Source organism: Apteryx mantelli, chromosome 27 (assembly GCF_036417845.1).
Source record: "Apteryx mantelli isolate bAptMan1 chromosome 27, bAptMan1.hap1, whole genome shotgun sequence".
In the NCBI taxonomy this organism is placed as follows: domain Eukaryota; kingdom Metazoa; phylum Chordata; class Aves; order Apterygiformes; family Apterygidae; genus Apteryx; species Apteryx mantelli.
Window position 1 is genome coordinate 3,699,403 of NC_090004.1, and position 14,540 is coordinate 3,713,942.

The 14,540-nt window shown below is 54.3% G+C and overlaps 1 protein-coding gene across 5 annotated transcripts in view; it reads right to left on the reverse strand.

Moving 5' to 3' along the window:
• Positions 1-14,540, reverse strand: part of EPB41 (erythrocyte membrane protein band 4.1) — an 89,925-nt gene that overhangs the window by 59,480 nt on the left and 15,905 nt on the right. The window contains exon 1 of one of the 5 annotated variants that reach the window (XM_067311587.1): positions 10,843-10,857. The exons of the other annotated variants lie outside the window; for them this stretch is intronic. The gene's annotated coding sequence lies outside the window, so the exon portion shown is untranslated. Of the gene's footprint in view, positions 1-10,842; positions 10,858-14,540 lie in introns of those variants that run through there. 5 annotated transcript variants of the gene reach the window in all.

A 14,540-nucleotide genomic window follows, 5' to 3' on the forward strand; every position in this document is an offset into this window, starting at 1 on the left:
GCACGGAGGAAGCGCACATAAACCTCGCCTGGGCTACGCTTGGCTTCTCCCAACTAGAGGAAGGGAAAGGAAGCTGGGACGGAGTTTTACACATGCTTTACACCCACACTGCGAGGGTGGGTTGCTTGTATTTTCAATTGCCGTTTTGCCTTCCGAACCGGCAGGGTTTGTGCCGGAAGGCCTCCGACACGCTCCCGTTTAAGCGCGGTTGTGCGGAGATTATTTTTTATTTCTTCAGTGCCCATCTTTGCAATCCGGGCCGCTAGGAGCATTAGCGCTTAGTGTCGTACCGGCGTTCGAGCTGCATTTCTGCCTGCAAACGCAACCCATTGCGGCAACTTCCTCGCCTTAATTCTGCTGCCACAAACGTTATTTCCCCCGGGGGTCCGTGCGCTGCTCAACAAGCGCTAAAACACCGTCCCGCTCCTCAAACGGCACCTGCGCATCCAGCCGCGCTCGACCTGCTCCCCCTCCTCCAGCGCGGCTGCTGCGCTCCTGCTCTCCGGCGATAACACACTCCGGTGTGCTCCGGTGGAACGCACCCCAAAAAATCGAGAATAAACCTTGTTAGCGTCATTATTTTAGAGTCAAAACCTCCTGGTCTCGTCCAGTTCGTACAGTTAAGGCACCCGAAGACAGAATTGAGCTTTGCAGCCAAAATCAGGCTGCAGAGGGGCTGCGCGTGCCCCTGTCCCGACGCCGGCCGAGCGAGCCGGGCTTTTCAACGCGCTGCTGACGGCACGACCGACAAAACAACATTGCCGAAATCCGCGTTCGTGGCGCACAAGAGAACGAAATGCCACACAAATCCTCTTTTCCACAAGCTCGGCCCAGATCATTGTTCGGGCTGAAACCGCACCGAGGAGACCCTTCCAATGAAGCCGGCGCGAAAAACGGGAGTGAGCAAAAAGCAACCGAGCAGACGGACAGCTCGGGCAAAACTAGCTTTTTGCCCCAGCAGTCAATATGTGAATATGTTCCTGGAGCGCATCCTTTTGCCTTTCCTCGCAGGTCATTGCTGCGGGCTGTTTTTACAAACTCAACGAGCTGATGGTAAACGGCCACCTGTTGCTGCTTAGCAGTTCAATAAGATAAAAATAATAATCATGCAAACGAGGTCTGACTGCAGGTTCGTCCAGCTTCTAAGACACTTCCTCCGTTTAACGGGCCAGCGAGCAAAAAGAGGAGGAAGAGGGAAAAAAGCCCCGTTAGCTCTAGAAAGCAGGCTGGGTTTTGCAAGCCTCCCAGGGGCAAGCAGCATCTCGTTGCTGACTTAAGAGTAACAGAAGCAAACTTGGGCTGCAGATTTCCTCACCGTGCTGTTATTTAGGAGCTGCATCCGCACGCACTAACGCTGCAAGAGCCTAGCCTAGGAGTGGGCTTGTTTCCGTTGCTCAGACTAAATAGGTTGCGGAAAGCAGAAAACAGTTTAGAAGCAAACACAAAAAAAATCCACATTAAGAACATTAAATTATCTTTTTACTAAGCAGGGGAGGTCTTAAAAATCCAACTTACTCGGCGGGGCGGCCTCCCGAGCGCCGAAGGGGAAGCGCGCGACGCGCCTGCCTTCCAGGCAGCAGGGCGCCAAGTGCTCGGGCCGCGGGTTTCGCTTTCGCCGGGTTTGCTTCTACGCGCACGCACCGAGTTTAGCCGGGACCCTGCAGACGCTGGCGGAAACGCAGGATTTACCACTTCCCAGGCGCGTTACCTGCTGATACGACCTGGCCGAGACCGTTTTAGTAACCGCGTTCCTGCTCCTCAGCTGCCGTCCAATTGCTGCTCCCAATTACTCAGCACTCAAGCGCCCACATTAATTACAGACGGGGTCAGCGCTCAGCACCTGGTGTCGGAGGCGCTGCTCTGAACGAGCCGGCACGCAGCATCCGGGACCAGCCTCTTTCTTCAGCGCACAGACCCCAAAGCCCATCAAGCCCACGTAGGCACAGCATTAAATGCCCTTTTTTCCACTTTGGGGCTCAGCACCGGCACACGAACTGCTGCAAACCCCCGGGACGTGGGACATCCGTCACTCTTAGCAGAAAGCATGTTAAAAACTCACGTGCGATTTTGGGGTCGCTTTCCAGCAAAACGGAGCCTATTCAGCCGCTAACACAGGCAAGCACGGCGGGGGCGAGCCGCTGGAACGATGTGCCGCCGCGGAGCCCAAGGGACGAGAGGCGACAGCGCAACTGAGCAAACGGCACAGCGCTTCCTTCGTGCAAACCCCGCCGGCCGCAAGCGCTAATGCAAGCAGTTATTTCGCAACCCACATTAATTGCACGGACAAAATACTGGTGCAGCGTCACTCGCAAAACGGTCGCAAGCCAAAGCAAAACGCCCTTTGACCACATCTATCTACTCATTTTTTATCCAATGCTAGGCTTTTTTCGGAACAGATGTTCCCCCTTTTTTCGGTGCAGCGCACTTTCAAAGTGTTTTACAAACAGCACTGCAAAATTCCTTCTCGCCAATGACAGGGTAGGGCAGCGCTAGCCTTCTTTTACAGATGGGAGGGAAAAAACACTAAAAGAGCTTACAGGTGCCAATATGAAGAAATCTAGATCTTTTTGTACCTTGGAGTTGACCCTTAATTTTCTGCTGGCACAGGGACTAAGGATATCCCAGGTTGTTTCCAAGAAACTTGTGCCTGAGCTCTGATGGGTCCTTCCCAAGCCTCTTTGACTTGTGGCATCCAAAGGGATCTCAGACTTGGAAATTTGCACGTACGCGCACGAGGCTCGAGCTCGCTTTAGGCAGGCTCTGCTGAGGTTTTCCAACCAGAGAGGCCGGCGCTTTGCGCCATTTGTTTTTCGTTTTAAAGGAATGTCCCACAATATTTTCCCGGGGAGCGTTTCTGCTGAAGCGGCTTAGGGTGTTCATCAGAGGCAAAAAACCAGCAGACCCTCGAGGTGCACGGGAGCAACCGTCCGCAAACCGTGTGTTTCGGAGAACGCGCTGCTGCAACGCCACTCTACGGACTTTGCACCCCAGCTAGACCATTGCAACAGATGTTTTTACTTAAAAAAAGCAAAAAACAAAAAACAAAAGCACTGGTCTTCATCGGTCCCAAGCTGTTTTTCTAGCGGTAAAGTGTTACAAAAGAGAGAATTATTCAAACTTCAGTTTCGGTATAAGTAATCGCTACTTGTTTTTGCCACAGTCAGAAGTTTCATGAGGTTAAACCCTTTCCAAAGCGAGCGCAAATCAGGCGGGAGAACAGGCACAGCGCGGCAGCGGCTTTAGCTGCTTTTGCAGTTGACACATCACAGGGCTACAGCTGTTTCTTTGCAATTCTGTTTTCCGTTTGAAAGACTGACGAGCAAACAAGATTTGCGTTACGCGGTGCAGCAAAATCAGAGCTCTGACTTTTTTTGCCTCTCCCATCGCACGAGCTCTTTACAGTCGCTTGTGGCACGTCACAAGGAGGAGTTGGCTCCTTCCGCCAGAAGTATTAGCCCAATACTGACAACGCCATCCATATAATCAGGCTTGCACCTCCCCAGGGATCCGTTTATCCGGGCACAGATGTTGCGACCGCCTGCACTGGGGAGGTTTCACCTCCTGGGTGCGGGGTGCGCTCACGTGCCTCCGTGCATCCAGCGCTACCTCTCCGTCCCCGGCGCTCTGCGCTGGTTCCTGATGGATCTCACCTCCGACAGAGATGCAGCCGTGTGTGTCCAGCCTCAGCTAGCGAGAAAAAAAGTTTAATCCCACTGCATTTGTATTACTGGAACGCCAGTTTTTCCCGTGATTAGCACCACAGAGTCAAACCCAGCCGGAACAACGCGGGCAGGGAAACCACGGGACAACGCTCCTGCTGGGGAGTCCGACGCAGTTAGAGAAGAAATAAAGCTGCAAGAAAAGCATCGCGGTGAAATACCGAATTTCATTCTAATCGCAAGTCTCCTCGCTCTGCTGAAGTCATCTCGCAGGCTCCTTACGGAGTTGTATTTCTGCCTCTCGAAGCACGCGGTCACGGGAGCACAACGCTACCAGATTCAGTTTTCCCGAGCTGTCCCTCTCTATTCGTCACGGAGCGGGAACTCTCTTTAATAAGCTAAATCTTTACAAAAGGGAATATCGCCATTTGTCGTCATCAGGTCAGAGGAAGAGAGTCAATAATCATTTCTAAATAAGCTACAGAGCCGCAGCTGCAGAATATGAAGTCAACACCACGATAGTTTAAAAAAAGCTCAACAAGAACCCTGCTTTGAAGGAACCTTTTCCTCCAGTGAAACGCCCGGGCTGGAGAGCGGCACTGGAGGCTGCCGAAGTTGGGCGAACTCGGCGCAGAGCCGTTTGTGCTCCCAGCGGCCACCCTTCCCGCGCGGATGCAACCGCTCCCGCTATTCCTCCTTGCTCCGCCACCCGTAACGCCCCTTCCCTCCAAACCCACCCCGCGCCCTTCCCCTGCGCCATTAGTTTATTTTGCAGAAAGGCCCGAAGAACGAAGCTGGCCCACGCGGGCGACGTGCAGCTCGGTGCACCAGACGCACGGCTCTCTCGCCCGGCGCCCTCCTGCAGCAAACCACCCCCGTCCCCTCGCTGGAAGGATTTTCACTTCGATGGCAAAGCAACACGCGTTTCCCCTTTATTTTCCCCTCCCCAAGTGACTTTCTCCTCCTGGCAGTTCCTCCTCTCCACGGAAGCGCGGAGGTCCTTAAAACCTTTTGACTAGCGCTACATAAAAGCCAAATATCCAACAAATACCTGGCTGAAAACATTCATCTTCTCTGCAGCTGGACTTCTCCCCAGTCCCCAAGTGTTTCTGATTTGTTACCGCCGAACGTTAATCCAACAGCTGCAACGCACAGCCCACGCTTGTGTTTTATAGTCTCATTAGCTGCTTTGATGTGTTTACTCACCAAGCCCTTTCCGAGTTTCTCGTTACATGTATTCCCTTCCAAGTCGGCTGCTGGAGATGAAAGGAGCAACGCAGACGCGAGCCACCCGTCCCAGCTCCTGCAAAGGGGACGGGGGCGGCGAGGCCGGAGGAGCAGCGCTGCCCCTGCTCTGCCCCTTGCTCCCGCGCTGCTCACATTCCAATATTTACTATTGAGAACCCCAAAAATGCTGTTTTCTTGCACGCGGTGCAACTCCTACAAGAAGTTTAAGAGCACGTCCTCTGCTTTCTGCACGTCTTTGGCCGCGTTTCGGGTGTAGATGGGCTTTTTGCTCTCTCCATACGATTCTACGTGCTCGTGCAGGAGGAAACAGAGATTTCGGTGGCATTTATTTCCGATTCCCCACAAAGAACCACCCCATCGCACGGGCTTTAAATATACAACGGCCGTTTTCAGTCGCACGCAGCCACCTTTCGCCAAAGCCTACGCTGCGCGGAAGGGGCCGGCTCCGCGGAGGAGCCCCACCAGCTCGTGTCTCTCTGACGTTGACACGCGCACGTCGACACGACGCCGTTGAGCCACACGTGCAAGCAGGACTAGAAAAGCGAGCCCACCCAGAACCCAGGGATATTTGGTTTTAGGGCCCTCGTGGCATTTGTTTCAGGCGCCGGAAGGTGGCGAGCGAGGCAGACGACTGCAGAAAGAGGAGAAACGTTTCCTTGCTAAGGCAGCTGAATTTGGACCCGAATATTAGCCGCTATCCTTCCGTGAACTGGGCCCTGCCCAACGACAAGCAAGTCTTAAAACTCTCCAGCAATGGCCGCTATCTGCATGTTTCTCATTTTCCGAGCGCCTGGCTTGAGGCACGGCGGGCGGTTCGCAGCAGCAGAACCCGGGGCTCGACTCTAAACCGTTCCAAGAGAGAAAACCCAACCACGAGCCCTCCCCTCTTCAAGGTTCGTGCTATCGCCTTTCCCTACACGTCCACCCCTGCCCCCAACACCGCCTCCCAAGCGAGCTGCGAAGATCCGCTCGCGGCTCTCGTGCATTTGCACAGAGGCATCGCAGAAGAAGCCAGGCAGGATTTATTAATTCTGTCTTCAGAGCAGAGCTTGAACGGTGGGAAATAAATAAGGCCTGGGGCCCCCTAAGCAACAGGACATGGCTGGTCCCTCTTAGCAGGCAGCTTTCCCTTATATTCAGGGATATATAAGCCCTGCGGGAAAAGCGCAGGCGAGACGAGACACGAGGAGCAGCACCGTGCGCCGTCTCCTGCTTCCAAGCGTTTGACTTTGCAATTCGGCAACAAAGCTGCGCGAGCAGCTTCGTTATTTATTTCACTAAAAGCTTTTAATTATCTCTCTCGCACACGTGGGGTGGGGAAGGGGGGGGAAATAATCAGCCTGGAACCGGGGACCTGCGAGTTCAGAGGAATTGTGTTTTTTCATAGAAATCGCTCACTAAGCCGCATCTTCCCGCATGGCCTTCAAGCCAGGTCTCGACCTGCAGGGCCTCCTCCATCCCCACCGTGTTTTGGTGCACGCGTAACTCAAGCTAACCTCATCCCTGCAAGGAGGACCCTGGCTTGGGCAAGGAGAAGACTCCTGCAGGAGGTCCACACGCCGGGCTGCAGGTCTGCCGGCATTGCTGCGCGTTCCCCGGCTCGGAGCCGCCGGAAAGCTCGCCCGACACATGGCACTCGTCCTCACTGACAGATGGAAGCAACCGCTCTCCAAAAAACACGCCCGCAGGAGGGAAGCGCGCAACGGCAGGGCCATCGCCAGGCCACGGAGAGCCACCAGCCAACGCCACCGAGCTCTCCCGCTGCCGGAAGCACGGTGCAAGCAGTAACGTTCGTAGGAGCTGCTTTTCGGCCTACGTTCTCCGGCTTTCTATACTAGACCAGGGAGATGCAGAAAATTCAATCCCCTCCAGAAGCACCGGAGCTAGAATACTGTGCAAATTTAAGCGAATGGAAATTATAAAACCATGCTATATACACGTGCTCCGAGTCCAACAGCTAAAGCAAGGGTACATGGGCATTGCTAAAAAGCCCGTATCCGAATCCCAGCAGAGTCCTGGATGAGCGCGCCCTGGAAGAGCACGACTGCTTCAAAAGCACGCCCAAAATCCACGCGATTTTCCTCTCTGCAGAACTGCTTCATTAAAAAAAGAGATTTACTCTATCTGCGCAGAAGAATTAAAAGTATTTGCTTTTTATACAGAATGCCAGTGGCATTACGCAAGCAAAAATTCACATAAACAGAAAACAAGCGTAAACAACCGCCTGATCGTAAAGAAACTAATAATATTCATCTGGATTAACGACAAGCCATGAACATTCCTACCTAATCCATCTGACGGGCAAAGATAAACCCTGGCTGTGCCGCATCCTACAGCCCTCTGCAACGTAAGGAACCGCGCTACCGCTCAAAACAGCCCGACAGACGAGAAGTACACGGTGAAATCTTTACGTGTAGCCACCCGCTTGCCCTACGCAAGATTAAAGCAGAAGCCAAGTACCCAGAAAGCGGAGCAATCATTGCAAAAGATCCCAAAGCCCAGGGTGCATTTCCAGGCGAGACAGAAGAGCTTCACCTAAAGCCTCCCCGGAGAGATGGATAAGAGCAGCAGCACTGAGATCCAAGTCTGAACAATCTCGATATCTGGTGTTTCCTAATACCCCAGAAAAGTTGCATCAAGCTGATCAGAGATTTGCAAGAAGCCAGTGAATCCGCAGCAAAGTTGAACAGCACGAAATAACATTTCCAGCAGGAAATTATTTTCATCCATGCGGCTGCTGCAGGTCCCTCACTACTTCCGTAAACCCCCACGATTCACCACTGCTCATTACCGTGGATTTGCCAGCAATTTCAGCAAGCAGCGCAAGTCCAAACCTAGCAGAGAGCACAACTAGCTCACAGCCCAAGCAGGGCGCCTGGGCAGGACATTTTGCGGGCACATCTGCCCCCACCGACGGGCAAGGGGAAAAAAAGGCGTTTTCTGCCTCCCGGCTTTGGCTGGGTTTTGCTGTCCCAGGCGATTCCCGGTCCGAGCACCCGGAAAGGGCCCGGAGCGCCTCTGCCCATCCACCACCGATGCACCAGCTCCGGCAGCACTAACTTTTGAGCTTTTTCCAAGAAACGGATGTAACGGAGCAGTACGAGGCTGCAGAGCAACCTGCTTTGCGGCCAAACAGATACCGGATATCAGCGCTTGCAGCCCTGGCGAGAAGCGGCTCTCATGCAACACCCTGCGGTGGGGAGCATGCCCGGGAAAGGGGTTCGGGGAGAAACCCCCCAGCAGCTGCTGCGGGACCCGCCGCCAACACCTCCGTCGAACTGCCGGAGAGGACGAGGAGTTGGAACAGCTGGTACCAGATTCGCCGTAATGCCGAAAATCCGCAATCCTGCAAAACCCTCCAAGCAGAACCGTGACAATTCTGCACATGAAACGCTATTTCCGCCCGTCAGGCGCCGCGTTCCTGACACCCGAACGCGCGTCTCGGAGCACGGAGACGTCCCGCGCCGTGAAGCCTTTAAGCCGCTACGGCACAGCGATACTTCGAGCGCTAATGAATGAATTTGCAAACGGGGCTGCTTACTAGAGAAGCAAGGCGTCTACAACGCTGCCGCCCATAAATTTCAATATTTGCTCAGGCAGCAGTAAATAGAGCCTCAGAATAGCTGTTTGACTGCTCGGCAAAAAAAAAAGCGGGTGCCGTCGCCTGGAAATATCGCACCCGCTCATGCAAACCGCGCGGCGTGCCGGCAAGCGCTTTACTGCAGGCAGGCGCTATGGATTTGCAGTATAATTGTCCAGCGCGTTTTCACGCTGTAGGAACACATAATGTTTTGAAACAGATGAGAAGACCATTCCTCTTCCTCCCCTCTCCCAAAGTCGGAGGTGCTCGAGAGAGAGACTGTTGCTACCAAGTCTCACGCTTGCCTCCCGATAAGGGTTTTCTTCAAATTGCAATAGTAAAATCAGATTAAAACACCGGTTATTCCTGTTCTTCTAATATGGAACGATGCAGGAAACAATTAATGTATTTACCTTAGGGGGGGAAAAAAAATTCGTATTTCTCTCTGCTGCATAAGACGCTCAAATTTAGTTTTAAAGCTACGGAGCACCGTGTTTATCCTGACGTTTACCTCCTGCAGCAGATTATCTTCGGCCATGAGAATCCTAGAAAATCCCAGCCTTCTTTACTAAGGAAGGTTCGCCGTGTCAGCAGAGACACGCAAGGACACCGCCGCCTTTTAAACGGCGTGAAAGGCTCAAAACCGTCGCGGAAACGTAACCGAGGAGGTCGGAGGGGGGCACCACCCGGGTACGGTGTCTAAAAACAGCCCCCTGAGCAGCACCTACGCCCGACGCGCGGCAACACCAGCCCTCCCCTGCAATCGCAGCGTCGCAGAAAAACCCTCCGATGAATCCGAAATACAGCCGCGCCAGCTGTTGGGGGGAAAAACGCCGCTTCCAAGGACGGGGCGCAGAAAGGAGCAGGCACACGCGAGGCAGCTAAGGATGAGAGGAACGACGCTCCCGCCGCATTTCCAAAACGGTCCCAGGAAGGCTAAACCCATCCTGTATCAACGTACAGCCCCATCCTCCTCCCCCGGGATTTTTAAAACGTTATTTTGTGCCTTCGGGAAGTCTAATTGTGGACCAGGACTCGTCCCCGAGGAGACCCATCGCTCCAGACCGAAGTGACTTGCGCGATCCGAAACCTGGCACGTTTGCAAAGCCTTCAGGCGCTAAAAATAAAGCGCGGCAAAAACCAGGTTCGCGCCGTTATTCAGAAATACAGCTTGGCTTCGCTTCGCCGTACTCTGTGCTTCTGCCGATATCATAAGGGAATTAAATGATAACTTAATTACAGTCCCCAGCCTGACACCTGCCCCAGAATTCAGACGGTCTCTAAGAAATTTTCTGTTTGCAGAAAACAGAAAGAAGGCGGCGGGGGTTAAATAAACGTTTACCCGCCCCCAGGCGGGAGGGCTGCAAACAGCCCTGGGGGCACAAGGGGGGCCGAGGCCCCTGTCCCCCGAGAAACGCCAAATTGCAGCAGCAATTGGGACCTTACAGATGCGGCACTCGCAGATGGGCTCAACGTGCGATTTTAACTCATTCCTGGCACCCTGAAGCCCGTTGTAAGCGTCACCAGAGAAGAAAAACGCGCTTTAGGGGGAAAAAATCCCTCTAAGTGTTGCTTTCCAGTGAGCTGGAGCGTTTCTCGGTCTGAAATTGGGAGTGAAGCTCCCCCGGGACGTCCCCCCGCCCCGGCTCCCCTTCTCCCACCGTTTCTCCCCTTGCGCAGGACCTGGCTCTGGCCGAGCTGCCGTCCTTGGGCTTGCGCCTGTCCGCGACGCACGCACCCCCACGGAGAGCTCGCACACACACCGCGCCGTGCACGCACGGGTGCACCGTGTGCACGCCCAATGCACGCACAGACACACCGTGCACATGCACAAACCATGCATGCACACACAAACACACCGTGCACACGCACAAACCCCCGTGCACACGCACAAGCCATGCATGCACACACAAACACACCGTGCACACACACACCCGTGCACACGCACAAACACACCGTGCACACACACACCCCCGCACACGCACAAACACACCGTGCACACACACAAACACCCGCGCACACAGGCGCCCCGTGCCCCTAAGATGCACCGGGCGCGCACACGGCGCTTGCACGCGCACTGTGCAGATCCAAACCGTGCGCGCACACCCCCGCACACGCAGAGCGGGCGCGCGCGCCGTGCACGCGCAGACACACGTTGCGCCGAGACCACACGCGCACGCAGCTACGGGGCGCACACGCGCACCGTGCGTGTGCACGCACGGACACCCCGCGCAGGCACCCCGCGCGCGTGCACACACACCCACACACGCCGTAAGCGCAGGAAGGCGCACACCGACGCGCGCGCGCGCTGCACACCCGTGCGCACACCCGCGCTGCACACCCGCGCGCACTTACCCGCGCGCCGCCGCCCCCGCGCGCCGCCCCCGCGCAGCGCAGCCGCCGCTGCGGGCGCGGGTGCCGCCGGGCCGGGCCGGGCCGGTCCCTCCGCACCGGGTCGGGTCGGGCCGGGCCGGGTCGGGCCGGGTCGGGTCGGGTCGGTCCCGCCGCGCCGCGCCGCTCGCCGCCGCTCGCCGGTCCTGGCGCTCTGCCCCCCGCGCCGCGCGGCGGCCGCGCACCCCCGCCGGCCCCGCCCCCACCCACAACACTGTAGTAAGTTCCCATTGGCCGAGCGCGGGGGGCGGGGCGCGCCGGCCGCCCGGCGATTGGTGGAAGGGAAGCGCGGCCGGCGGAGGAGGGAGGGGGGGTAGAAGAGCGGGAGCGCGCGCGCGCGCCCCCCTTCCCCCCCCCCCCCCCCCCCCGCGCTCCCTGAGGGCCGCGGCGCCGCGAGGGGAAGCGGGCGCGGCGCCGGCGCCGGCCCCCATTTCTCTCGGCCTGACTAAAAAAGACACCAGCACCACCACCCCCGGCGAGGGGGAGGCTGCAATGACGGGATTACTGCGGCCCTCCCTGCCGGCCTGCCCCGGCGCTAAGCGGATAGAGGCGCGGGAGGGGTGTAAACACGGCGGGGGGGGGGGGGGGGCGGTATTCTCTTTCTAGTAGACGCGAAACGAGCCGAGAGGGACAAAAATCAGGCGTTATCTCAGAATAACTCCTGCACGGGAACAGGCGGCTTTCTCTTCGGTGACCTAGATTTTAAATACATCTTGCTGTCTCCCAGGGAAAGTTGGGGCACAGCAGCTCAGAAGGGAGGTATTTCATATGGGTCTGTTCACAGGGTGTGTTGTTTCGGTGGTTTCTTTGGTTTTTTTGTTTTGTTTTTTTTCATTTTTTCACATAAGGTCATTAAGAACCAAACAGTTCCTGCCTCAATAGCGTGGCTGCATCAGCTTGGAGCCTCATCTAGAGACAAGAGATAGTAAATGCTTGATAAACACGAAACCCCATGACCACACTGATCATGGAAAACTGGTAAACACAGAAAACTGATAAACATGCGAAAACGGGAGCACCCAGGCAAGCCTGGGAAGGAGCCTAAAGCATCCATCCCTCTTTGAAAGAAAGCGCGTAGTGGCACGGACAGGCTTTCTCTCCTCCACAACAGAACTGTAAATAGTTATTTTTGTCAAACTAGAGCCGTCCCGTCCTCTCTCGCGTACACGGGCAGCAACACACCCGCCGGCTGTGCATTGCTGCTTCACCACAGCGTTTTAGCAAGGCTCCGGCTGTACAGCTTGACAGCAGGGGAGCCCAGCCAGCTCAAACCCCTTCCAAATATTCGCACACCCCAAAAGACACATGGCACCGAGGCCTTTCCGTTCGCCTCCAGAAGAGAATTAAGCCATAGGGCACATTTTCCCGTTTGCATTAAGAGCAACTGTCCTGCCCCTTTCTCAGCAGGTATTAATGCCTGGGGTCCTGGTTAGGACTGCTTAGGCCGCACGCCAAAGTACCAAGCACCGCTCATGCACCAAGGACGCCGGAGCTACGTGAGAGCCCAACAAACCAACCGGTCTAGAAAAATAACACGCTTTGCGCTGATATTTACCCCAGGATTGCAGAGGCTTCTCTCTATAAGCATTAAACTCTCGGCTGTGCTGAAACAGAGAGCACTGCGGGACGGCTGTCCTCTTGTCTCTGTGTTGAGATAGCTTGTGAAAAGCTCCTTATCGGGAGGGCATGTTTTTGTTTCAAATGTGGAATATCTGGTGGTCTCCTTAGCCTCAACTCCTGCACTCAGATGGGCATGTTTTATTCAGACACAGGCTGGGTAACGTGGTGGCTGGAAGTCCGTGCTCCCACACTGGAGACACTCATTTCACCTGAAACTTGCCATTGAAGCTCCCACTTCACTCCCCACAGCCTTAAATTAACACACTGACAGTTTGCTTGAATAGTTCAGGCTGTCAACAGGGTGTCTCAGAAGTTGTTGCATGCTGATCCACTGCTATAACTTCTGCCTTTGCTAGTGTTCAGCCAGGGATGGGTTGGCGTACGAAGGCTGGAAACGGACCGTGTTAGAAAAGAAACGTGAGCCCAAAGGGCTTTAAGAAAACCACTGGGCAAACAAATCATGATTTTTGGATGCTAGGGGTTGGCGACAGCTTCTTGCAATTAAGAAAAACAAGCAAATGAAACCACGCTGCTTCGTTGCAACACGCACACTGACCTATGGCAGGTTGCACATTACATGAGAAAAGACCAGGGCAACCAAAACTTCGCATCGAAACGACGATTTAGCACCGTACAGAGCCTCTGGGGTCTCCGATATCTACCAGTCCAGTCTCCTAAGCAGTGTGCCGATTTGTCTGCTAACTCACGTGAGGATACAGCCTGGATCAAGGCCCCACTTAAACTGGGTGTTTCCTAACAGCAGCATCAGGCCGAACGTCATCCACCGTGCTCGGATCACCAGAAGATCCCAACTCCGTCTGCCAGCACCTGAATCCAGAGAGCAGCAGCTCTCATTTTGAGCCATTATTTCCCAGATGAAGCATTTACCCCAAGCACAGGGAGCACTGGTGCAGGCCCACCGATCCCAAACAAATGGCCAAGAGTTTGAATGACAGAAGAAACTTAAGAGCAGCAGAGTCAGCAGATTTGAAAAAAAGCGCGTGACCTGTGACATGAGACAGCCTTGAAAATTTTCTTCTGGAGCAGGAGGGTTTGAACCTAGGCCAGAGCAATCCTTTTTTAGGGAGTAAAGAGAAAAACCTGCATATGGAAATGCCACCATCAACAACACACTTCTGCTGTAAATTTCTGGCTTAGCGTCTGACCTTTTCCTTCCTACACAGCCCCAAACTGACCTCTGAAATCCCATAGGAAGTAATGGAAATTTCTTAAATTCTTAACTATAAGAACAGTTTGACCTGTGCCAAGCCAAGATTGCAAATACTTAAAGAGCTCTCCCAGTTATAGCTGGTTTAAGTCACTTTATAGGAGTCGGTCAAAGACTCAGAATTGTTTTAATAAGTCAGGATTTCTTGGTATTTGGCTGCTAGATATAGGAATAAGGGGAGGAACTGCATTCACTTTAAGCATGCATTTGCAGACTGCAAAGCAGAAGCCTTTTCTTGAAAGCTGAAAGACCATTTTGCGAGCGCTCAGATCATCAGACCTTGCCTTGGTTAGTGCAAGTCAACTGGGTCACAACGGAGAATGACACAGGAGAGGGGGCTTATTAACAGGGCAAATATTCACCCTCTGCCTCCGTTTAACACGTGTGCAGCTAGCAGTAGTGGTTTAGAAGGCTGCACCCTAGCATGTTAAGAGCATCTAGAAACTAGAAACTGCTGCTCAGGTTAATTCTTCACATTAAAAAAAACCATTTGTAGGGTGATCCGATACTCTGCTGGGCCCTGCAGGATGCACTACTGGTAGGATTAATGCTCAGTTATCGATCAGGGTTCCTAATTTACCCTCGTGCCCGTGAACACTGTGCTTAGAGCGTTATGGACACTTAATAAACCCCGCAAAGCTTTCCCCGCCCTGAGGAGTTTCCCTAAAGGAGGAATTCCCAATCTAAACAAAGGAATTGCGCATTGCACACATTGGTGTTCCCTCCCCCAAAGCAAACACAATTTAAGGCGGAGAGAAATATTCCGGATTAATCCCAGTCCTATGAAGACAAAGGAACGAAGATGATGCACTGA